Source organism: Eumetopias jubatus, unplaced genomic scaffold (assembly GCF_037043125.1).
Source record: "Eumetopias jubatus isolate StellerSeaLion01/CBP00866 unplaced genomic scaffold, mEumJub1_p1.0 scaffold_9, whole genome shotgun sequence".
Lineage (NCBI taxonomy): Eukaryota > Metazoa > Chordata > Mammalia > Carnivora > Otariidae > Eumetopias > Eumetopias jubatus.
Window position 1 is genome coordinate 87,228,384 of NW_028274815.1, and position 24,243 is coordinate 87,252,626.

The 24,243-nt window shown below is 37.7% G+C and overlaps 1 non-coding gene and 1 pseudogene across 1 annotated transcript; both read left to right on the forward strand.

The window, feature by feature from the left end:
- The first annotated feature begins 9,453 nt into the window (after positions 1 to 9,453).
- Positions 9,454 to 9,560, forward strand: LOC114199402 (U6 spliceosomal RNA). The gene has a single exon (XR_003607285.1). It is a non-coding gene; the product is annotated as a U6 spliceosomal RNA (small nuclear RNA).
- A 1,061-nt stretch (positions 9,561 to 10,621) lies between these two features.
- Positions 10,622 to 11,596, forward strand: LOC114199393 (3-hydroxyisobutyrate dehydrogenase, mitochondrial pseudogene; annotated as a pseudogene).
- The last annotated feature ends 12,647 nt before the right edge of the window (positions 11,597 to 24,243 follow it).

Below are 24,243 nucleotides of genomic sequence, written 5' to 3' on the forward strand. Positions count from 1 at the left end.
AGACATTTGGGAACCACGGCAACAGGCCCCTCCCCCAGAAGATCAGCCCAAACAGCCAGCCAAGACCAAGTTCACCAATCAAGGAGAACGGGAGAACTCCAGCGCTAGGGGAATACTGCACATAGAATTCATGGCTTTTTTACCATGATTCATTTGTTTTTTGAAGTTAATTGTTTGACTTTTTTCTTGAATTTTTTTTTTCCCTTTTTCCCTTTTTCAACCAACATCTTATCAATCCCTTTTTTATAAAAATATTTTTTATTTTTCATTTTTAGAGTCATATTTTAACCCTTCATAGTAGTTACCCTTATTTTTGGCATATATATATGTATATATATATATATATGTTGTTCTCTATTTAAAATTTTGAGATACAGTTTCTTCTAACAGATAAAAATACACCCTAAAACACTACTGTATGGCTTTGTTCTAGTCTCCTGCCTGATCACATTCTCTCCCTTTTTTTTCTTTTCTATCTTTTTTTTTCAATCTTCTTTTTTCAAACAACTTCTTATCTTATCAATTCCTTTTATAAAAACTTTTATAATTTTCATCTTTATAATCATCTTCCATCCCTTCATTGTATCAACCCTTATTTTGTACATATAAGTCTTTCTTCCTTTAAAATTTTAGGAGGCACTTTCTTCTAACAGACCAAAATATGCCCAAAATCTAGTGTGTGGCACTGATCTATGCACAAGCCTGATCATACTTCATCATATTCTGTTTTTTTTGTTTTGTTCTGTATTTGTTTGTTTTTATCTTTTTCTTTTTCTTTTTTTTCTCTTTCTTTTTTCTTTCTTTCCCTTTCTTTTCCCCTGGTTTCAGGTCTTTTCTGATTTGTATAGAGTATATATGCTGGGGACGTTGTTACCCTGTTAGCATTTTGTTCTCTCATTCATCTATTCTCCTCTGGACAAAATGACAAGATGAAAAAATCACCTCAGCAAAAAGAAAAAGAGGTAGTACCGTCTGCCAGGAACCCACTCAATACAGACATTAGTACAATGTCAGAATTAGACTTCAGAATCATGACTTTAAAGATACTAGCTGGGCTTAAAAAAAGTGTGGACATTATTAGAGAAACCCTTTCTGGAGAAATATAAGAACTAAAAAGTAACCAAGTCGAAATCAAAAAGGATATTAATGAGGTGCAATCAAAAATGGGGGCACTAACTGCTAGGATAAATGAAGCAGAAGAGAGAATCAGCGATATAGAAGACCAAATGATGGAAAATAAAGAGGCTGAGAAAAAGAGACATAAACAACTACAGAATCACGAGGGCAGAATTCGAGAGATAAGCGATACGATAAGACGAAACAACATTAGAATAATTGGGATCCCAGAAGAAGAAGAAAGAGAGAGAGGGGCAGAAGGTATATTGGAGCAAATTATAGCAGAGAACTTCCCTAATGTGGGGAAGGAAACAGGCATCAAAATCCAGAAGGCACAGAGAACCCCTCTCAAAATCAATAAAAATATGTCAACACCCCAACATCTAATCGTAAAACTTACGAGTATCAGAGACAAAGAGAAAATCCTGAAAGCAGCTCGGAAGAAGAGATATGTAACATAAAATGGTAGAAACATTAGATTGGCGACAGACCTATCCACAGAGACCTGGCAGGCCAGAAAGGACTGGCATGATATCTTCAGAGCACTAAACGAGAAAAATATGCAGCCAAGAATACTATATCCAGCCAAGCTGTCATTGAAAATAGAAGGAGAGATAAAAAGCTTCCAGGACAACGAAAAAATAAAGGAATTTGCAAACAGGAAACCAGCCCTACAAGAAATATTGAAAGGGCTCCTCTAAGCAGAGAGGAGCTTAAAAGCAGCATAGATCAGAAAGGAACACAGACAATATACAGTAACAGTCACCTTACAGGCAATACAATGGCACTAAATTCATAACTTTCAATAGTTACCCTGAATGTAAATGGGCTAAATGCCCCAATCAAAAGACACAGGCTATCAGATTGGATTAAAAAACAAGACCCATCAATATGCTGTCTGCAAGAGACTCATTTTAGACCCAAAGACACCCCCAGATTGAAAGTGAGGGGGTGGAAAATCATTTACCATGCTAATGGACACCAAAAGAAAGCTGGGGTGGCAATCCTTATATCAGACAAATTAGATTTTAAAAAGAAGACTGTAATAAGAGATGAAGAAAGACACTCTATCCTACTTAAAGGGTCTATCCAACAAGAAGATCTAACAATTGTAAATATCTATGCCCCTAACATGGGAGCAGCCAATTATATAAGCCAATTAATAACAAAAGCAAAAAAACACATTGACAACAACACAGTAATAGTGGGAGATTTTAACACCCCACTGACTGAAGTGGACAGATCATCTAAGCAAAAGATCAACAAGGAAATAAAGACTTTAAATGAAACACTGGACCCAGTGGACTTCACAGACATATTCAGAACATTCCATCCCAAAGCAATGGAATACACATTCTTCTCTAGTGCCCATGGAACATTCTCCAGAATTGATCACATCCTAGGTCACAAATCAGGTCTCAAATGGTACCAAAAGATTGGGATTATTCCCTGCATATTTTCAGACCACAATGCTCTGAAACTAGAACTCAGTCACAAGAGGAAAGTCGGGAAGAACTCAAATACATGGAGGCTAAAGAGCATCCTACTAAAGAATAAATGGGTCAACCAGGAAATTAAAGAAGACTTTAAAAAAATCATGGAAACCAATGAAAATGAAAACCAACTGTTCAAAATCTTTGGGATACAGCAAAGGCAGTCCTAAGAGGAAAGTATATAGCAATACAAGCCTTTCTCAAGAAACAAGAAAGGTCTCAAATACACAACCTAACCCTACACCTAAAGGAGCTAGAGAAAAAACAACAAATATAGCGTAAACCCCACAGGAGAAGAGAAAGAATAAAGATCAGAGCAGAAATCAACGAAATAGAAACCAAAACAACAGTAGAACAGATCAACGAAATTAGGAGCTGGTTCTCTGAAAGAATTAACAAGATTGATAAACCCCTGGCCAGACTTATCAAAAAGAAAAGAGAAATGACCCAAATCAACAAAATCATGAATGAAACAGGAGAGATCACAACCAACACCAAAGAAATACAAACAATGATAAGAACATATTATGAGCAACTCTATGCCAGCAAATTAGATAACCTGGAAGAAATGGGTACATTCCTAGAGACGTATCAACTACCAAAATTGAACCAGGAAGAAATAGAAAACCTAAATATAACCACTAAGGAAATTGAAGCAGTCATCAAAAATCTCCCAACAAACAAAGCCCAGGGCCAGACGGCTTCCCAGGGGAATTATATCAAACAATTAAAGAAGAATTCATACTTATTCTTCGGAAACTCTTCCAAAAAATAGAAAGGGAAGGAAAACTTCCAAACTCATTTTATGAGGCCAGCATTACCTTGATCCCAAAACCAGACAAAGACCCCATCAAAAAGGAGAATTACAGACCAATATCCTTGATGAACATGGATGCAAAAATTCTCACCAAAATACTAGCCAATAGGATCCAACAGTACATTAAAAGAATTATTCACCATGATGACCAAGTGGGATTTATCCCTGGGCTGCAAGATTGGTTCAACATCTGCAAATCAATCAACCTGATACAATACATTAACAAAAGAAAGAACAAGAATCCTATGATCCTCTCAATAGATGCAGAAAAAGCATTTGACAAAGTACAGCATCCTTTCTTGATCAAAACTCTTCAGAGTATAGGGATAGAGGGTACATATCTCAATATCATAAAAGCCATCTATGAGAAACCTACAGCGAATATCATTCTCAATGGGGAAAAGCTGAGAGCTTTTCCCCTAAGGTCAGGAACGCGGCAGGGATGTCCACTATCACCACTGCTATTCAACATAGTAATAGAAGTCCTTGCCACAGCAATCAGACAACAAAAAGAAATAAAAGGCATCCAAATTGGCAAAGAGGAAGTCAAACTCTCACTCTTTGCAGATGATATGATAAGGTATGTGGAAAACCCAAAAGACTCCACCCCAAAACTGCTAGAAATCATACAGGAATTCAGTAAAGTAGCAGGATATAAAATCAGTGCACAGAAATGAGTGGCATTTCTATACACCAACAAGAAGACAGAAGAGAGACAAATCAAGGAGTTGATCCCATTTATAATTGCACCCAAAACCATAAGATCTCTAGGAATAAATTCAACCAAAGAGGCAAAGGATCTGTACCCAGAAAACTATAAAATACTCATGAAAGAAATTGAAGAAGACACAAAGAAATGGAAAAACCTTCCATGCTCATGGATTGGAAGAAAAAACATTGTGAAGATGTCAATGTTACCTAGAGCAATCTACACATTCAATGCAATTCCCATCAAAATACCATCCACTTTTTTCAAAGAAATGGAACAAATAATCCTAAGATTTGTATGGAACCCGAAAAGACCCCGAATAGCCAGAGAAATATTGAAAAAGAAAAGCAAAGCTGGCGGCATCACAATTCCTGACTTCCAGCTCTATTACAAAGCTGTCATCATCAAGACAGTATAGTACTGGCACAAAAACAGACACATAGATCCATGAAACAGAATAGAGAGCCCAGAGATGGACCCTCAACTCTATGGTCAACTTATCTTTGAGAAAGCAGGAAAGAATGTCCAATGTAAAAAAGACAGTCTCTTCAACAAATGGTATTGGGAAAATTGGACAGCCACATGCAGAAGAATGAAACTGGATCATTTCCTTACACCACACACAAAAATAGACTCCAAATGGTTGAAAGACCTAAACGTGAGACAGGAGTCCATCAAAATCCTAAAGGAGAACACAGGCAGCAACCTCTTTGACCTCAGCCGCAGCAACTTCTTCCTAGAAACATCGCCAAAGGCAAGGGAAGCAAGGGCAAAAATGAACTATTGGGATTTCATCAAGATAAAGAGCTTTTGCACAGCAAAAGAAACTGTCCACAAAACCAAAAGACAACTGACAGAATGGGAGAAAATATTTGCAAATGACATATCAGATAAAGGGCTAGTATCCAAAATCTAGAAAGAACTTATCCAACTCAACACCAAAAGAACAAATAATCCAATCAAGAAATGGGCAGGAGACATGAACAGACATTTTTCCAAAGAAGACATCCAAATGGCCAACAGACACATGAAAAAGTGCTCAACATCGCTCGGCATCAGGGAAATCCAAATCAAAACCTCAATGAGATACCACCTCACACCAGTCAGAGTGGCTAAAATTAACAAGTCAGGAAATGACAGATGTTGGCGGGGATGCGGAGAAAGGGGAACCCTCCTACGCTGTTGGTGGGAATGCAAGCTGGTGCAACCACTCTGGAAAACAGTATTGAGGTTCCTCAAACAGTTGAAAATAGAGCTACCATATGGTCCAGCAATTGCACTACTGGATATTGACCCCAAAGATACAAATGTAGGGATCCGAAGGGGTACGTGCACCCCAAATGTTTATAGCAGCAATGTCCACAATAGCCAAACTGTGGAAAGAGCCAAGATGTCCATCGACAGATGAATGGATAAAGAAGAAGTGGTATATATACCCAATGGAATATTATGCAGCCATCAAAAAGAATGAGATCTTGCCATTTGCAACGACATGAATGGAACTGGAGGGTGTTATTATGAGTGAAGTAAGTCAATCAGAGAAAGACATGTATCATATGACCTCATTGATATGAGGAATTCTTAATATCAGGAAACAAACTGAGGGTTGCTGGAGTGGTGGGGGTGGGAGGGATGGGGTGGCTGGGTGATAGACATTGGGTACGGTATGTGTTATGGTGAGTGCTGTGAACTGTGCAAGACTGTTGAATCACAGGTCTGTACTTCTGAAACAAATAATGCAATATATGTTAAGGGAAAAAAAAGAAGAAGATAGCAGGAGGGGAAGAATGAAGGGGAGTAAGTCAGAGGGGGAGATGAACGATGAGAGATGATGGACTCTGAAAAACAAACTGAGGCTTCTAGAGGGGAGGGGGGTGGGGGGATGGGTTAGCCTGGTGATGGGTATTAAAGAGGGCACATTCTACGTGGAGCACTGGGTGTTATGCACGAACAATGAATCATGGAACACTTCATCGAAAACTAATGATGTAATGTGTGGTGATTAACATAACAATAAAAAATTATTAAAAAAACAATAAGATAACACCTCACACATATTAGAATGGCTATCATCAAGAAGATGAGACAATAAGTGTTGGGAAGGATGGAGGAAACTGTGGTGAAGATGTACACTGTTGATAGGAATGTAATTTGAAGCAGCCACTATGTTAAATAATATGTTAAATTATAAGGAGTTTCCTCAAAAATTAAAAACAGAACTACCCCATGATCCAGCAATCCCCCTTCTGGGTATATATCCAAAGAAAATGAAAACTAGATATTGAAGAGATATCTGTACTTCCATGTTGCAGCATTATTTACAATAGCCAAGATATGAAAACAGCTAAGTGTCCATCAATGGATGAATGCACAAAGAATATGTGATGATGGATGGATGGATGAATGGATGGATGGATGGATGGATATATACATACATATAGAATATTATTTAGCCATGAGAAAGAAGGAAATCCTGCCATTTGTGACAACATAAATGGATCTTAAAGTCATTATGCTACATGAAATAAGCCTGAGAAAGACAATTGCATGGTATCACCTAATTGTGGAATTAAAAAAAAAAAGTCAAACTCATAGAAACAGGGTAGAAAAGTGGTTGCCAGAAGGGGAGTGGTGGAAACAGAGAAAGTTTGGTAAATGGGTACAAATTTTTTACCATAAGATGAATAAGGTCTGAGGGTCTAATGTAAAACATGGTGACTATAGTTGACAACACTGTATTGTATAATTGAAATTAGCTAAGAGAGTAGGACTTAAATGCTCTTACCAAAAAAAAAAAAAGGATAAATATGTGAGATGATGAAGGGGATCCTTTCACAATATATATGTATATCAAAATACCACAATGTACACTTCAAATATCTTACAATTTTTATGTCAATTTTACTTGAATAAAGCTGACTTTTTTTTTAAAAAGAGTATATGGGAACTCTATGGGCTATTTTTACAACTCTTCAGTAAATCTAATACAAAGATTTTTCTCAATGCAAATAATTAAATAGCACAGCACTAAATGGGTCAAAAAAGAAAAAACCTGGTGATGGGTATTAAGGAGGGCGCGTACTGCATGGAGTACTGAGTGTTATATGAAAACAATGAATCATGGAACACTATATCAAAAAGTAATGATGTACCCCCCCCAAAAAAAGTAATGATGTACTGTATTGTGACTAACATAACATAATAAAATTTAATTTAATTTAAAAAAAGAAAGAAAACACAAGGGAAATTTTAAAAACTCTGAGATGCATGAAAATACAGCTTACCAAAAATTACAAAATACAGAGATTAAAGTCCTTAGCAGGAAATTTATAGCTATAAATGTCTATACTAAAATATATATATATATATATATCAGTAACATAGAAGAAACCAATAACATAATCTTCTACCTCAGGTAACTAGCAAAGAATAGCATGCTAAGTCCAAAGCAAGCAGAAGGAAAGAAATTAAGAATAGAGGAAAAATTTGTGAAATAGCAATTAGAAAAACAATAAGGAAAATCAATAAAGTGAAAAGGTAGCTCTTTGAAAACATCAACAAAATCGCTATACCAGTTCTTTAGTTCAACAAACCACAAAAAAGAGAGAGAGGGGGAGGGAGGACTCATATTGCTAAAATCAGGAATGAAAGAGGGGACATCACTACCTACCTTACAGAAATAAAAAGGATTACATAAGAGCATAATGTGAACAACTGTATGTCAACAAATTATATAACATAGGAAAAAGGATAAATCCCTAGAAAGATACAAACTACTAAAACTGACTCAAGAAATTGAAATTCTGAACAGATCTGTAACAAATAAAGAGATCAAGAAATTAGGAATCAAGAAAACTTCTATAAAGAAAAGCCCAAGACTACATGCCTTCCCTGGTGAATTATACCAAACATTTAAAGAATTAACGTAAGTCCTGCACAAATCTTTCCGAAGTAAAATTAGAAAGAACACTTCTTAATTCATCCTATGATTTCCTGATACCAAAATCAGCCAAATACATCATAAGAAAGAAAACTACAGATTAATATCTCTGATGTGAAAAATCCTCAACAAGATACTAGCAACTGTATACCAGCAATACATAAAATCTACCCAGCAATATAAATAGGACTATACACCACATTAATAGAATAACTAACAAAATTCACATAATCATCTCAATAGATGGGGAAAAAACTTTTTTTCTTTATCTTCTTTTTTAAAAGTTTTTATTTAAATTCCAGTTAGTAAACATACAGTGTAATATTTGTTTCAAGTATATATTAAGGGATTCAATACTTATATACAACACCCAATGATCATCACAAGTGTACTCCTTAATCCTCATTACCTATCTAACCCATGTCCTCACCCACCTCCCCTCTGGGAACCCATTAGTTTGTTCTCTGTAGTTAAGAATCTGCTTCTTGGTTTGCCCCTCTCTCTCTTCCCTATGCTCATTTGTTTTGTTTCTTAAATTCCTCACATGAGTGAAATCATATGGTATTTGCCTTTCTCTGAATGACTTAGTTCACTTAGCCTAATACTCCCTAACTCCATCCATATCATCATAAATGGCAAGATTTCATTCTTTTTTGTGGTTGAGTAACGTCCCAGTGTGTGTGTGTGTGTGTGTGTGTGTGTGACCATACCACATCTTTATTTTGAGTATTGTAGATAATGCTACTATAAACATCAGGATGCATGTAATCTCTTTGAATTAGTATTTTTGTATTCATTGGGCAAATACCTAGTACTGCAACTGCTGGATTAAAAGGTAGTTCTATTTTTAACTTTTTGAGGAAACTTCATATTGTTTTCCACAGTGGTTGCACCAATTTGCATTCCTACCAACAGTGCAAGAGGGTTCCCCTTTCTTCACATCCTTGCCAACACCTGTTGTTTCTTGTGTTGTCAATTTTAGTCATTCTGACAGGTGTGAGGTGACATCTCATTGTAGTTTTGATTTCTATTTCCCTGATGACGAGGGATGTTGAACATCTTTTCTTGTGTCTGTTGGCCATCTGGATGTCTTCTTTGGAGAAATGTCTGTTCATGTCTTTTGCCCATTTTTAATTGAATTATTTGTGTGTTTAGTTTTTTGGGCATTAAGTTTTTAAGTTCTTTTTATATTTTGGATACTAACCCTATATCAGATGTCATTTGTAAATATCTTCTCATTCCGTAGGTTGCCTTTTAGTTTTGTTGAGTGCTTCCTTTGCTGTGGAGAAGCTTTTTATCTTGATGAAGTCCCAAAGTTCATCTTTGCTTTTTTTTCCCTTGCCTCAGAAGACATATCTAGTAAGAAGTTGCTACAGCTGTGCTCGATTCAGCAGCACATATACTAAAATTGGAATGATACAGAGAAGCTCAGCATGACATCTGTACAAGGATGACATGCAAATTCATTAACTGTTCCCTATTTTCTTTGAAAAAAAAAAGTTGCTATACCCAGTGTCAAAATGGTTATTGCCTGTGTTCTCCTTTAGGATTTTGATGGTTTCCTCTCTTACATTTAGGTCCTTAATCCATTTTGAATTTATATTTGTGTATGGTGTAAGAAAGTGGTCCAGTTTCATTCTTTTGCATATTGCTGTCCAATTTTCCCAACACCATTTGTTGAAGAGACTGTCCTTTTTCCACCGGAAATTCTTTCCTGCTTTGTTGAAGATTAACTGACCATATAGTTGTGAGTTCATTTCCGGGTTTTCTGTTCTGTTCTATTGACCTATGTGTCTATTTTTATGACAGTTCCATACTGTCTTGATCATTACAACTTGGTAATATAACTTGAAGTCCAGAATTGTGATGCCTCCAGCTTTGCTTTTCTTTTTCAAGCTTGCTTCAGCTATTTAGGGTCTTTTGTGATTCCATACAAATTTTAGGATTGTTTGTTCCAGGTCTGTGAAAAATGCTGGTGATATTTTGATAGAGATTGCATTAAATGTGTAGATTATCTTGGGTATTATAGACATTTTAACAATATTTGTCCTTCCAATCCATGAACATGGACTGTCTCTCCATTTACATGTGTCATCTTCAATTTCTTTCATCTGTGCTATATAGTTTTCAAAATACAGGTTTTTCACTTCTTTGGTTATGTTTATTCCTAGGTATCTTATGGGTTTTGGTGCATAAATGGGATTGATTCCTTGTTCTCCTCTGCCGTTTCATTATTAATGTATAGAAATGCAACAGATTTCTGTACATTGATCCCATGCAGAAAACACATTTGACAAAATCCACCACTATTTCGTGATAAAAACACTCAATAAACTAGGGAAGAGAAGTCAAATCCTTCAGCTACAAATAAAAACATTTGTGAAAAATCCACACCTAGCTTCATACTTAAGGCAGATAGCCTGAGGTAAGACAAGGAGGTGAAGGTCGTCGGTGGGTGCCCGCTCCGAGCTGCAGAGCGCGTGCGCGCGCGGCCCCACGCCACGGTGGATCCTGCCCGCTTTGCGGCGCACGCTCGCAGTCAGTGGTGTGTTCTAGGTCAATGGCTTCTAAGACTCCAGTTGGATTCATTGGACTGGGCAACATGGGGAATCCAATGGCAAAAAACCTCATGAAACATGGCTATCCACTCATTATTTATGATGTGTTCCCTGATGCATGCAAAGAGTTTCAAGATGCAGGTGAACAGGTAGTGTCTTCCCCAGCAGATGTAGCTGAAAAAGCTGACAGAATTATTACAATGTTGCCCACCAGTATCAATGCAATAGAAGCTTATTCTGGAGCAAATGGAATTCTAAAAAAAGTGAAGAAAGGCTCACTACTGATAGACTCCAGTACTATTGATCCTGCAGTTTCAAAAGAATTGGCCAAAGAAGTTGAGAAAATGGGAGCAGTTTTCATGGATGCCCCTGTTTCTGGTGGTGTGGGGAGCTGCTTGGTCTGGGAACCTCACGTTTATGGTGGGAGGAGTTGAAGATGAATTTGCTGCTGCCCAGGAGTTGCTGGGGTGCATGGGTTCCAATGTGGTGTATTGTGGAGCTATTGGGACCGGGCAGGATGCAAAGATCTGCAACAACATGCTGTTAGCTATTAGTATGATTGGAACTGCTGAAGCTATGAATCTTGGAATCAGGTTAGGGCTTGACCCCAAACTATTGGCTAAAATCCTAAATATGAGCTCAGGACGGTGTTGGTTAAGTGACAGTTACAATCCCGTACCTGGGGTGATGGATGGCGTTCCGTCAGCTAATAACTATCAAGGTGGATTCGGAGCAACACTCATGGCTAAGGATCTGGGTTTAGCACAAGACTCTGCCACCAGCACAAAGAGCCCAATCCTTCTGGGCAGTCAAGCCCATCAAATCTACAGGATGATGTGTGCAAAGGGTTACTCAAAGAAAGACTTCTCATCCGTCTTCCAGTTTCTTCGAGAGGAGGAGAGCTTCTGAGTTTACCCTTGGCCATGGACACTGTTGGACACCAAACTCTATCTTGGAGGCTCCTTATAGCTCACTCCACAAGTAAATGGGTTTAATCAAAGGTCAGCTATCTGCTTTTGATTATCTAGGTTCCAGTGAACCCTAGGATTGTTGACCCATTTTTAACTGCTTATTCTTTTTATCTATTTAGCAAACATGCTATCTGAATTTATTTTCCTGAAAGCCACTGATGGTCTCTGCTAACTAGCTGATTAACCTTTTTCAAAAGTTTGATCCCTGAGCATCTTCAGCTACATCGTTGCATACTTCAGTCAGGATATTATTTACTCCACTTCACAGATAAAACCAAATATTTTTCAAACAGGATGGAACCAAGCTGAAAGAAAAGAAAAGAAATTGATGTGGGGAAAGGAGGTAGAAAAAGGGGAAGTATAGTGAATGACTACCTGTGTCCCTCGGGAAGTTTGTCCTGTTAACCAAGTGGTGGTATTCTTGCAGTATTGAGGTCACTGATTTTCCAGGGAGTTGATAAAGCTAGAGAACTCCTTGCTGCATGTTTTATAATTTGGACTCTGTTACATTACCTTAGTGTGTCCTTGTTACAGTTCCCAATACTCAGCAAACTTGTTTTTTATATTTTTGCTTCCTTGTACATTCTTACTACATATTTTTTGACTTCAAAAGAATGACATCTTTAGAGCTGTTTCAGAGCCAATGATATTTGCTTTAGATAATTATTACATTATTCTAAATATAACTGTATTATTTTGAATTCAAATAAATTTCTATGCTGATAATAAAAAAAAAAGACAAGGAGGTGAAGACTACCAAAGAATTCTTTCAAATTTTTGAGAGAAAATGATTTTAAGCCCAGCATTCCAGTCATTACCAACCTGTTAACCAAGTGTGAATGCAAAAGAAAGACATTTTTTCTGACATGAAAAAATGTAAAAAATTTGCCTTGTTATGCACACTTTTCCAAGAAAGATACTTAAAAGTGTATTCTGGCAAAATGAGGATATAAATCAAGAAATAAAAATATTTGGATAAAATAAATGGAGGAAGATACCCAAACATTCAATAAAAAGAAATTATAGGGTGATAGCTAAGTAGAAAGTGCTTGGTTTAAACTAGAAAATGAAATGATAAAGCTCCATGAAGAATATCACCAAAGAATGCAGGAAGATGAATGGAAAAGATTTCATGTAACAGATAGCAAAAAGCTAGGAGATAATCGTAATTATTGGAAAAGACATATCTCTCTTATCTCAATGACAATAAAAACCTATTAGAAGTTCCAGGGAATACAAAAAACTAAATAAATCTAAATAAGAAGCAAACTAGGGGCACCTGCGTGGCACAGTTGGTTAGGTCTCTTGGTTTTGGCTCAGGTTGTGATCTCAGGGTTGTGATTTCAATGTCATGAGATTGAGCCCCACCACGGGCTCTGCTCTCCACACTCAGTACAGAGTCTGCGTGGGAATTCTCTCCTTCCCCCTCTGCCCATCCCTCCTGCATGTGCATGCTCTCTTGCTCTTTCTCTCTCTCTAAAATAAATAAATAAATAAATCTTTTTTAAAAAAAGAAGCAAACTAAACATAGCATGATTTTGGGCAGTTGGTTGAGTTCCGTAAAACACAATCAGAATTACTTTTATGATAGAAACATTTTCCTTGGCATGGCAAGGATTAGTGACAATGGGTCCCTTAAGAAGAATATTATATCTTAGTACACTCCTCAGATATGAAAAAAAATTATGTAGTAGTGATACTGAGAATGTCATTTATTGGTTTTCAGATTTTAGAATTAACCTGTAAATACAGAATATTTGATTATGGTTTCAAAACAGATAATAAATGGTATCAACCGTGTCATCTTATCAATCCCTTTTAAAAAAATTTTTTTTTATTTTTCATTTTTAGAGTGATATTCTATCTCTTCATAGTAGTTACCCTATTGTTCTCTCTTTAAAATTTTGAGATACAGTTTCTTCTAACAGATCAAAATATACCCTAAATCTCTAGTGTAGGGCTTTATTCTAGTCTCCTGCCTGATCACATTCTCTCCCTTTTTTTTCTTTTTTTTAAATTTTCTTCTTTCTTTTTTCAAACAACTTCTTATCAATTCCTTTTATAAAATTTTTTATAATTTTCATCTTCAGAGTCATATTCCATCCCTTCATCATATTAACCCTTATTTTTGTACATATATAAATTTCTTTCTTTAAAATTTTGGGAAGCCCTTTCTTCTAACAGACCAAAATACAGCCAAACTCTAGGGTGTGGCACTGATCAATGCACGAGCCTGATCATACTTGACAATATTCTGGGTTTTTTTGTTCTGTTCTTATCTTTATCTTTTCCTTTTTTTTTATTTTTCTTTCTTCTTTCTTTCCCTTTCTTTTCCCCCGATTTCAGGTCTTTTCTGATTTGTTTAGAGTATATTTTCTGGGGGTGTTGTTACCCTGTTAGCATTTTCTTCTCTCATTCATCTATTCTCCTCTGAACAAAATGACAAGATGGAAAAAATCACCTCAAAAAAAAAATAATAAGAGGCAGTACCAACTGCCAGGGACCTAATCAATACAGCTATTAATAAGATGCAGAACAAGAGTTCAGAATGATGATTTTAAAGATACTACCTGGGCTTGAAAAAAACACAGAAGTTATTAGAGAAACCCTTTCCAGAGACATAAAAGAACTAAAATCTAACCAAGTCAAAATCAAAATGAGGTGCAATAAAAAATGGAGGCTCTAACTGCTAGGATAAATGAGGCAGAAGAGAGAATCAGCGATATAGAAGACCAAATGATGGAAAATAAAGAAGCTGAGAAAAAGAGAGATAAACAACTACTGGATCACGAGGGCAGAATGCGAGAGATAAGTGATACCATAAGACAACACAATATTAGAATAATTGGGATCCCAGAAGAAGAAAGAGAGAGGGGCAGAAGGTATATTGGAGCAAATTATAGCAGAGAACTTCCCTAAGGTGGGGAAGGAAATGGGTATCAAAATCCAGGAGGCACAGAGAACCCCTCTCAAAATCAATACAAATAGGTCAACACCCCGAGATCTAATAGTAAAACTTAGGAGTCTCAGAGACAAAGAGAAAATCCTGAAAGCAGCTCAAGACAAGAGATCTGTAACCTACAATGGTAGAAACATTAGATTGGCAGCAGACCTAACCACAGAGACCTGGCAGGCCAGAAAGGACTGGCACAATATATTGAGAGCACTAAATGAGAAAAATATGCACCCAAGAATACTATATGCAGGTAGGCTGTCATTGAAAATAGAAGGAGAGATAAAAAGCTTCCAGGACAAACAAAAACTAAAGGAATTTGCAAACACGAAGCCAGCCATACAAGAAATGTAGAAAGGGGTCCTCTAAGCAAAGAGAGAGCCTAAAAGTAACATAGACCAGAAAGGAACTCATACAATATACAGTAACAGTCACCTTACAGGCAATACAGTGGCACTAAATTCATATCTTTCAACAGTACCCTGAATGTAAATGGGCTAAATGCCCCAATCAAAAGACACAGGGTATCAGATTGGATAAAAAAACAAGACCCACCGATATGCTTTCTGCAAGAGACTCATTGAAAGTGAGGGGGTGGAAAACAATTTACCATGCTAATGGACACCAAAAGAAACCTCGGGTGGCAATCCTTATATCAGACAAATTTGATTATAAACTAAAGACCATAATAAGAGATGAGGAAGGACACTCTATCGTACTTAAAGGATCTTTCTAACAAGAAGATCTTTCTAACAAGAAGATCTAACAATTATAAATATCTATACCCCTAACATGGGAGCAGCCAATTATATAAGCCAATTAATAACAAAAGCAAAGACACACATCAACAACAATACAATAATAGTGGGGGACATTAACACCCCCCTCACTGAAATGGACAGATCATCTAAGCAAAAGATCAACAAGGAAATAAAGACTTTAAATGACACACTGGACCAAATGGACTTCACAGATATATTCAGAAGATTCCATCCCAAAACAACAGAATAAACATTCTTCTCCAGGGCCCGTGGAACATTCTCCAAATAGATCACATCCTAGCTCACAAATCAGGTCTCAACTGGTACCAAAAGACTGGGATCATTCCCTGAATATTTTCAGACCACAATGCTTTGAAACCAGAACTCAATCACAAGAGGAAAGTTGAAAAGAACTCAAATACATGGAGGCTAAAGAGCATCCTACTAAAGAATGAATGGGTCAACCAGGAAATTAAGGAAGAATTTGAAAAAAATTCATGGAAACCAATGAAAATGAAAACACAACTGTTCAAAATTTTTGGATGCACCAGGGCAGTCATAAGAGAAAAGTATATAGCAATACAAGCCTTTCTCAAGAAACAAGAAAGGTCTCAAATATACAACCTAACCCTACACCTAAAGGAGCTGGAGAAAGAACAGAAAATAAAGCCTAAACCCAGGAGGAGAAGAAAAATAATAAAGATCAGAGCAGAAATCAATGAAATAGAAACCAAAAGAACAGTGGAACAGATCAACGAAACTAGGAGCTGGTTCTTTAAAGAATTAACAAGATTGATAAACCCCTGGCCAGACTTATCAAAAAGAAGAGAGAAATGACCCAAATCAACAAATTCATAAATGAAAGAGGAGGGATCACAACCAACACCAAAGAAATACAATTATAAGAACATATTATGAGCAACTCTATGCCAGCAAATTAGATAACCTGGAAGAAATGGATGCATTTCTAGAGATGTATCAACTATCAAAACTGAACCAGGAAGAAATAGAGAACCTGAACAGACCTATGACCACTAAGGAAATTGAAGCAGTCATCAAAAATCTCCCAACAAACAAAAGCCGAGGGCCAGATGGCTTCCCAGGAGAATTCTACCAAACATTTAAAGAAGAATTAATACCTATTCTTCTGAAACTGTTCCAAGAAATAGAAATGGAAGGAAAACTTCCAACCTCGTTTTATGAGGCCACCATTACCTTGATCCCGAAACCAGACAAAGATCCCAACAAAAAGAATTACACACCAATATCCTTGATGAACATCGATGCAAAAATTCTCACCAAAATATTAGCCAATAGGATCCAACAGTACATTAAAAGAATTATTCACCATGATGACCAAGTGGGATTTATCCCTGGGCTGCAAGGTTGGTTCAACATCTGCAAATAAATCAACGTGATACAATACATTAACAAAACAAAGATCAAGAATCCTATGATCCTCTCAATAGATGCAGAAAAAGCATTTGACAAAGTACAGCACCCTTTCTTGATCAAAACTCTTCAGGGTATAGGGATACAGGGTACATACCTCAATATCATAAAAGCTATCTATGAAAAACCCACAGCGAATATCATTCTCAATGGGGAAAAAATGAAAGTTTTCCCCCTAAGGTCTGGAACATGGCAGGGATGTGCACTATCACCACTGCTATTCAACATAGTATTAGAAGTCCTAGCCACAGCAATCAGACAACAAAAAGAAATAAAAGCCATCCAAATCGGCAAAGAAGAAGTCAAACTCTCACTCTTTGCAGATGATATGATACTTTATGTGGAAAACCCAAAAGACTCCACCCCAAAACTGCTAGAACTCATACAGGAATTCAGTCAAGTGGCAGGATATAAAATCAATGCACAGAAATTAGTGGCATTCCTATACACCAACAACAAGACAGAAGAGAGAGAAATTAAGGAGTCAATCCCATTTACAACTGCACCCAAAATGATAAGATCCTTAGGAATAAATCTAACCAAAGAGGCAAAGAATCTGTACTTAGAAATCTATAAAACACTCATGAAAGAAATTGAGGAAGACACAAGGAAATGGAAAAACGTTCCATGCTCATGCATTGGAAGAACAAATATTGTGAAGATGTCAATGCTACCTAGAGCAATCTACACATTCAATGCAATCCCCAACAAAATACCATCCACTTTCTTCAAAGAAATGGAACAAATAATCCTAAAATTTGTATGGAACCAGAAAAGACCCCAAATAGCCAGAGGAATGTTGAAAAAGAAAAGCAAAGCTGGCGGCATCACCATTCCAGACTTCTAGCTCTATTACAAAGCTGTCATCATCAAGACAGTATGGTACTGGCACAAAAACAGACAACATAGATCCATGGAACAGAATGGAGAGCCCAGAAATAGATACTCAACTCTATGGTCAACTCATCTTCAACAAAGCAGGAAAGAATGTCCAATGGAAAAAAGACAGTCTCTTCAACAAATGGTGTTGGGGAATTTGGACAGCCACATGCAGAAGAATGAAACTGGATCATTTCCTTACACCGCACACTAAAATAGACTCCAAATGGTTGAAAGACCTAGATGTGAGACAGGAGTCCATCAAAATCCTAAAGGAGAACACAGGCAGCAACCTCTGCGACCTCAGCCACAGCAACTTCTTCCTAGAAACATCGCCAAAGGCAAGGGAAGCAAGGGCAAAAATGAACTATTGGGACCTCATCAAGATAAAAAGCTTTTGCACAGCAAAAGAAACAGTCAACAAAACCAAAAGAGAACCGACAGAATGGGAGAAGATATTTGCAAATGACATATCAGATAAAGGACTAGTATCCAAAATCTATAAAGAACTTCTTAAACTCAACACCCAAAGAACAAATAATCCAATCAAGAAATGGGCAGAAGACATGAACAGACATTTTTCCAAAGAAGACATCCAAATGGCCAACAGACACATGAAAAAGTGCTCAACATCGCTCGGCTTCAGGGAAATCCAAATCAAAATCTCAATGAGATATCACCTCACACCAGTCAGAATGGCTAAAATTAACAAGTCAGGAAATGACAGATGTTGGCGGGGATGTTGAGAAAGGGGAACCCTCCTACACGGTGGGTGGGAATGCAAGCTGGTGCAACCACTCTGGAAAACAGTATTGAGGTTCCTCAAAAAGTTGAAAATAGAGCTACCATACAACCCAGCAATTGCTCTACTGGGTATTTACCCCAAAGAAACAAATGTAGGGATCCGAACGGGTACTTGCACCCCAATGTTTATAGCAGCAATGTCCACAAGAGCCAAACTGTGGAAAGAGCCAAGATGTCCATCAACAGATGAATGGATAAAGAATTTTGGTATATATATACAATGGTATATTATGGAGCCATCAAAAGGAATGAAATCTTGCCATTTGCAAAGACTTGGATGGAACTGGAGGGTATTATGCTGAGCAAAATAAGTCAATCAGAGAAAGACATTAATCATATGACCTCACTGATCTGAGGAATTCTTAATCTCAGGAAACAAACTGAGGGTTGCTGGTAGGGGATGGGAGGGATGCAGTGGCTGGCTGATAGACATTGGGGAAGGTATATGCTATGGTGAGCACTGTGAATTGTGTAAGACTGTTGAGTCAGAGACTTGTATCTCTGAAATAAATAATACATTACATTAAAAAAAGAAGAAGAAGATAGCAGGAAGGGAAAAATGAAGGGGGGGGAATCGGAGGAGTAGACGAACCATTTAAGACTATGGATTCTGAGAAACAAACTGAGGGTTCTAGAGGGGAGGGGGATGGGGAAATCGGTTAGCCTGGTGATGGGTATTAAAGAGAGCACATACTGAATGGAGCACTGGGTGTTATACACAAACAATGAATCATGGAACACTACATCAAAAACTAATGATGTAATATATGGTGATTAACATAACATTATAAAAAATAATTTAAAAAAGATGAATGAAAATGATAACACAACATACTATAACTTACGGGACACAGAGGAGGCAATGCCCAGAGAGAAATTTATAGCTGTAAATGCTTGCATTAAAAAAAATAAAGATCTCAACTTTATACCTTGAAGAACAAAAAAGAAGAAAGGGGGGAGGAGGAGGGGAGGACGAGAAGGAGAAGAAGAAGGAGGAGAGGGAAAAGGAGGGGGAGGAGGAGGATAGGTGAGGGGAGGAGGATGGGGGGGAGGAGGAAGAAGAAGAGAAAAAGCAAACTAAACTCAAAGCTAGATGAAGGGGAGGCACCTGGCTGGGTCAGTCAGTAGAGCATCCAACTCTTGATCTTGAGGTCATGAGTTCAAGCCCCACACTGGGTATAGAGATTACTTTTTTTTAAAAAAAAGCTAGCAGAAGGAAGAAAATTAACATTAGAAAAGAGGTAAAGAACAGAAAAATAATAGAATCAATGAATCTAAAATTTTGTTCTTTGAAAAGATCACAAAATTGACAAACCTTTAGCTAGACTGACAAAGGAAAAAAAGAAGATACAAATAACTAAAATCAAAAATTAAAGTGGAGAAATTACTACTGACCTTACAAAAATAAAAAGGATTATAAGAGAACACTAAGAACAGTTGTATATCAACAAATTCATTAACCTAGATGAAATGGACAATTTCTAGAAACACACAAATTACTTAAATGATTCAAGATAAAACAGAAAATTTCTATAAATCTATAGTAGTTAAAGAGATTGAATCAGCCCAAGGAGGGGCAACAGAGAAGTGACAGTTCGCACAACAGGAAGGAGATCTGTTTATACTGATTTGGAGCATGCTGGGGTACTTCTCTGGGAACAAAGGAACTAGCCGGCACCATTTTCCTCCCCCACCTTCCAGCATCAACACAGAGCCATCTGCAGGAGGTGGCACTGCACAGACTCTTGCTACCTAACCTGCTAGCACTGTGCCCCACCCATGAATTCTCCTGAGGTTTGTTCACTCCAAGCCTACTGGCATCAGCCTTAGGCTCAGCGAAATTTTTGTTAACATTGCACTTGCCCACCCAACCACTGCCTCTGTATGCTGCACCCCTACAGCCACTGGGCCTCAGGGGAGCCAGCCCAGGACTAGCAGTTTAGTGCAAATTTTGATAAAACCATGCACACACCCTGCCCAGTCACCACCCACACAGATGCCAAGTGCCCTGACCACAAATACTGCCACCTTGCACCATGCCCCCAGCAGCCACCTGGCTGTGGAGGATCTGGCCTATGATGAGTGGCTTACAAATTTTGCTAACTGCCACCCTGCCCCCAAGCCCTTCTGCTGTCATGTCCCCTCAGAGCCAGCCTTCCTGGGTCTCACTAACATCACATAAAGCAAGCACACCCCACAACAGGCAAAGAGTCAGTGCAGACACCTGTACCAAAAGGAAAAAATGACTCAGACATAATAGCAAGATGCAAGCAACACACATAAGAGACTACCCTGAAGTGCCAGACTCTGGTGAACCAGGGGCACTGAACTGCAGGGCACTACACAACCTCTTCTTCATAAAGTTACTACTTTCAAGGGCAGAAGACCTAGTTAACTTTCCTAACACATAGAAACAGACACAGAGAGGTAGACAAAATGAAGAGACAGAAAAATATGCCCCTAATGAAAGAACAGAACAAATGTATAGCAGGAGATCTAAGCAAAAGAGAAATAAGTAATATGCCTGATAAAGAATTTAAAATAATGATCATAAAGATACTCACTGGACTTCAAAAAAGAGTGGAAGACATCAGTAAACCCCTTGACAAAGAGATAAAAATTACATATCAGAGGTGAAGAGCTCAATAAATGAAATTAAGAATACAATAGATGGAATAAATAGTAGACTACAGGAAGCAGAGTAATGTATCACGGACCTGAAGGATAGAGTAATGGAAAGCAATCAAGCTGAACATGTGAGAGACCAATACTGCATTATGAGAATAGATTTAGAGAACTCAGTGACACATCAGGCATAATAATATTTGCATTATAGGGATCCTAGAAGGAGAAGAGAGAGAAAGGGGGGCAGAAAATGTATCTGAAGAAATAATACCTGAAAATTTCCCAAATCTGAGGAGGGAAACAGAGATCCAGATTCAGGAGGCAGAGAGATCCCCCAAGAAATTCAACCCAATGAGGTCCACACCAAGACACACAGTAAATAAAATTAAAACAGCAAAAAATAGTGATAAAGAAGGAAATTTTAAAGGTTGCAAAAGAAAAGATCATTACATACAAAGGAACACCCATAGGACTATCAGCTGATTTTTTCAGCAGAAAATTTGCAGGCCAGAAGAAAGTGGTATGATGTATTCAAAATGCTGAAAGGGGAAACCCTGCAGCCAAGAATACTTTACCCAGCAAGCCTATCAGTCAGAATAGGAGAAACAGTTTCCCAGACAAACAAAAGTTCAAAGAATTCATGACCACTAAACCAGCCCTACAAGAAATGGTAAGGGCAACTCTGTAAGTGGAAAAAAAATAATAATAAGAGTAAGATAAAGAAGAAGCACAAAATAAAAGGATGTAAAAGATGATACCAAATATCTAAAACATGAAGGGGAGAGGATTAAAGAATGAGTTCAAAATTAAGCAACCATTACCTTAATATAGACTGCTGTATGCAGAAGATGCTATATATAAACCGAATGGTAACCACAAATCAAAAAATAGTAATAGATATGAAAAAATAAAGAGTAAGGAACCCAAGTATATCACTAAAGAAAACCAACAAATAGTGAAAGAGAAAGAGACAAAAAAGGATCAGAGAAAAAGTACAAAAACAGCCACAAAACAAGTAACAAAATGCCAATAAATACATACCTATCAATAATTACTTTGAATGTATATAGACTAAATGCTCCAATCAAAAGACATAAGCTGACAAAGTAGATTAAAAAAAAAAAGACCCATCTCTATGCTGTCTACAAGAGACTCATTTTAGACCTAAAGACACCTGCAGATTGAAAGTGAGGGGATGGAGAAACATTTATCATGCAAATGGATGTCAAAAGAAAGCCAGAATAGCTATACAGAAGAAACTTTAAAATAAACTCTGTAAAAAAAAAAAAAACAAAGAAAGATACTATATAATAATATAGGAGAGAATCCAATGAGAAGATACAATTGTAAATATATAAGCACCCAATATGGGAGCACCCAAATACATAAAAGAGTTAATAACAAACAAAGGAACTAATCAATAGTAATACAATAACCGCCCTGCTAACACTGATGGACAGATCACCCAAACAGAAAATAAACAAGGAAACAGTGGCTTTGAATGACACACCGAACCAGATGGATTTAACAGATTTGTTCCATTCTCAAAGAGCAGAATACACATTCTTTTTCAAGTGTATGTGGAACATTCTCCACATTAGGTCACATATTAGGACACAAAACAAGTCTCAATAAATTCAAAAAGATCAAAGTCACACCATGCATCTTTTCTGACCACAATGCTATGAAATTATAATTCAACCACAAGAAAAAAATATGGAAAGAACACAAATACATGGACATTAAATAACATGCTACTAAACAATGAATGGGTCAGCCAAGAAATCAAAAAGTACATGGAAATAAATGAAAATGAAAACACAATGGTCCAAAACCTTTGGGATGTGGCAAAAGCTATTCTAAGATGGAAGTTTATAGCAATATGGACTACCTCAAGAAGCAAGAAAACTTTCAAGTAAACAACCTAACCTTGCACCTAACAGAGCTAGAAAAAGAACAACAAATAAAACCCAAAACAAGGGAAGGAAGGAAATAATAAAGATCGAAGCAGAAGGGCACCTGGGTGGTTCAGTCGGTTGAGTGTCCAACTCTTGGTTTCAGCTCATATCGTGATCTCAGGGTCGTGGGATCAAGCCCTTAGTTGGGCTCCATGCTCAGCATGGAGTCTGCTTGGGATCTCTCTCCCTCTGCCCCTCCCCTGCTCGTGCTCTCTCTAAATAAATAAAAATGAAATCTTAAAAAAAAATGTGGGTTCTTCAAGGCAAGGTAAAATAAGGTATGGCCTTCATGGCATGACCTTCAAGGCACGGTATTACTGTCCATACACTAGCACCCATTTTGCAATCTAGAATGCTGTGGGGAAGCAGGGGGATGCTAGCATCCCTCCTCCAGGGCCTTTAATGGCAGGGTGGTGATCGTAGCGATTTTGTTCGAGGGACACTTTGGGTCACTTTGATACCAGGAGCCTCTGACATATCGGGGATGCCACCCAGGAGTTGGGGGGATTTTTGGCAATGGACCTTCTCTCCTTCAGTTTCCAAGGACTCTCCTTTGGGATGCCTTTTAACCCACTGGAAACAATTCAGATTGCAAAATTTTAAAAAGGACTGATCTCCCATAACACTGCATGGCCTCAGTAAGATCTATCAGTTAGATCTCTTCTGCAGGGAACAGGGCAACGGATGGAGGTACCCTATGTCCAGGCCTTCAGGGCTCTAAATCAGGACCTGGACCTAAGGGCCTCTTGTAGAACGTGCTTGGTCAGTAACCAGGACAGTAAACTCCCTCCTGACATATTGGATGGTAATTACCTAAATAGACCTCCTCCTAAATAGAATCCAGGTTGCTGGAGAAAACATAGGCCATCTCTAATGACTCTCTCACTATTCCTCCTCCTAACAGATGTGGGGGCCTCTCCCTTATTTTCTGGGTTAATGGCTATAACTGGAGCCAACTGTGGTTAGTCTAGCTTGGGACAGGGACTTTAAGGAATATTCTGAAGCAGCTGCCGAAACTTCCTTTGTTTCAGGAAGTTCCCTGTCTTCTCCAGCCTGATATGGACTGCCTGTTTCCACTTTGGTGGGGGGAAAGAAAACATGGTGTCTGTTCATCTGTCCAAGCTCATAAGGTTTAGAACCAGGAACCCTCTTTCTCTGCCTTCTGCCTTCTGGCAGCACACCTCTTCTGCCTCCCTCTCCCTCTTCT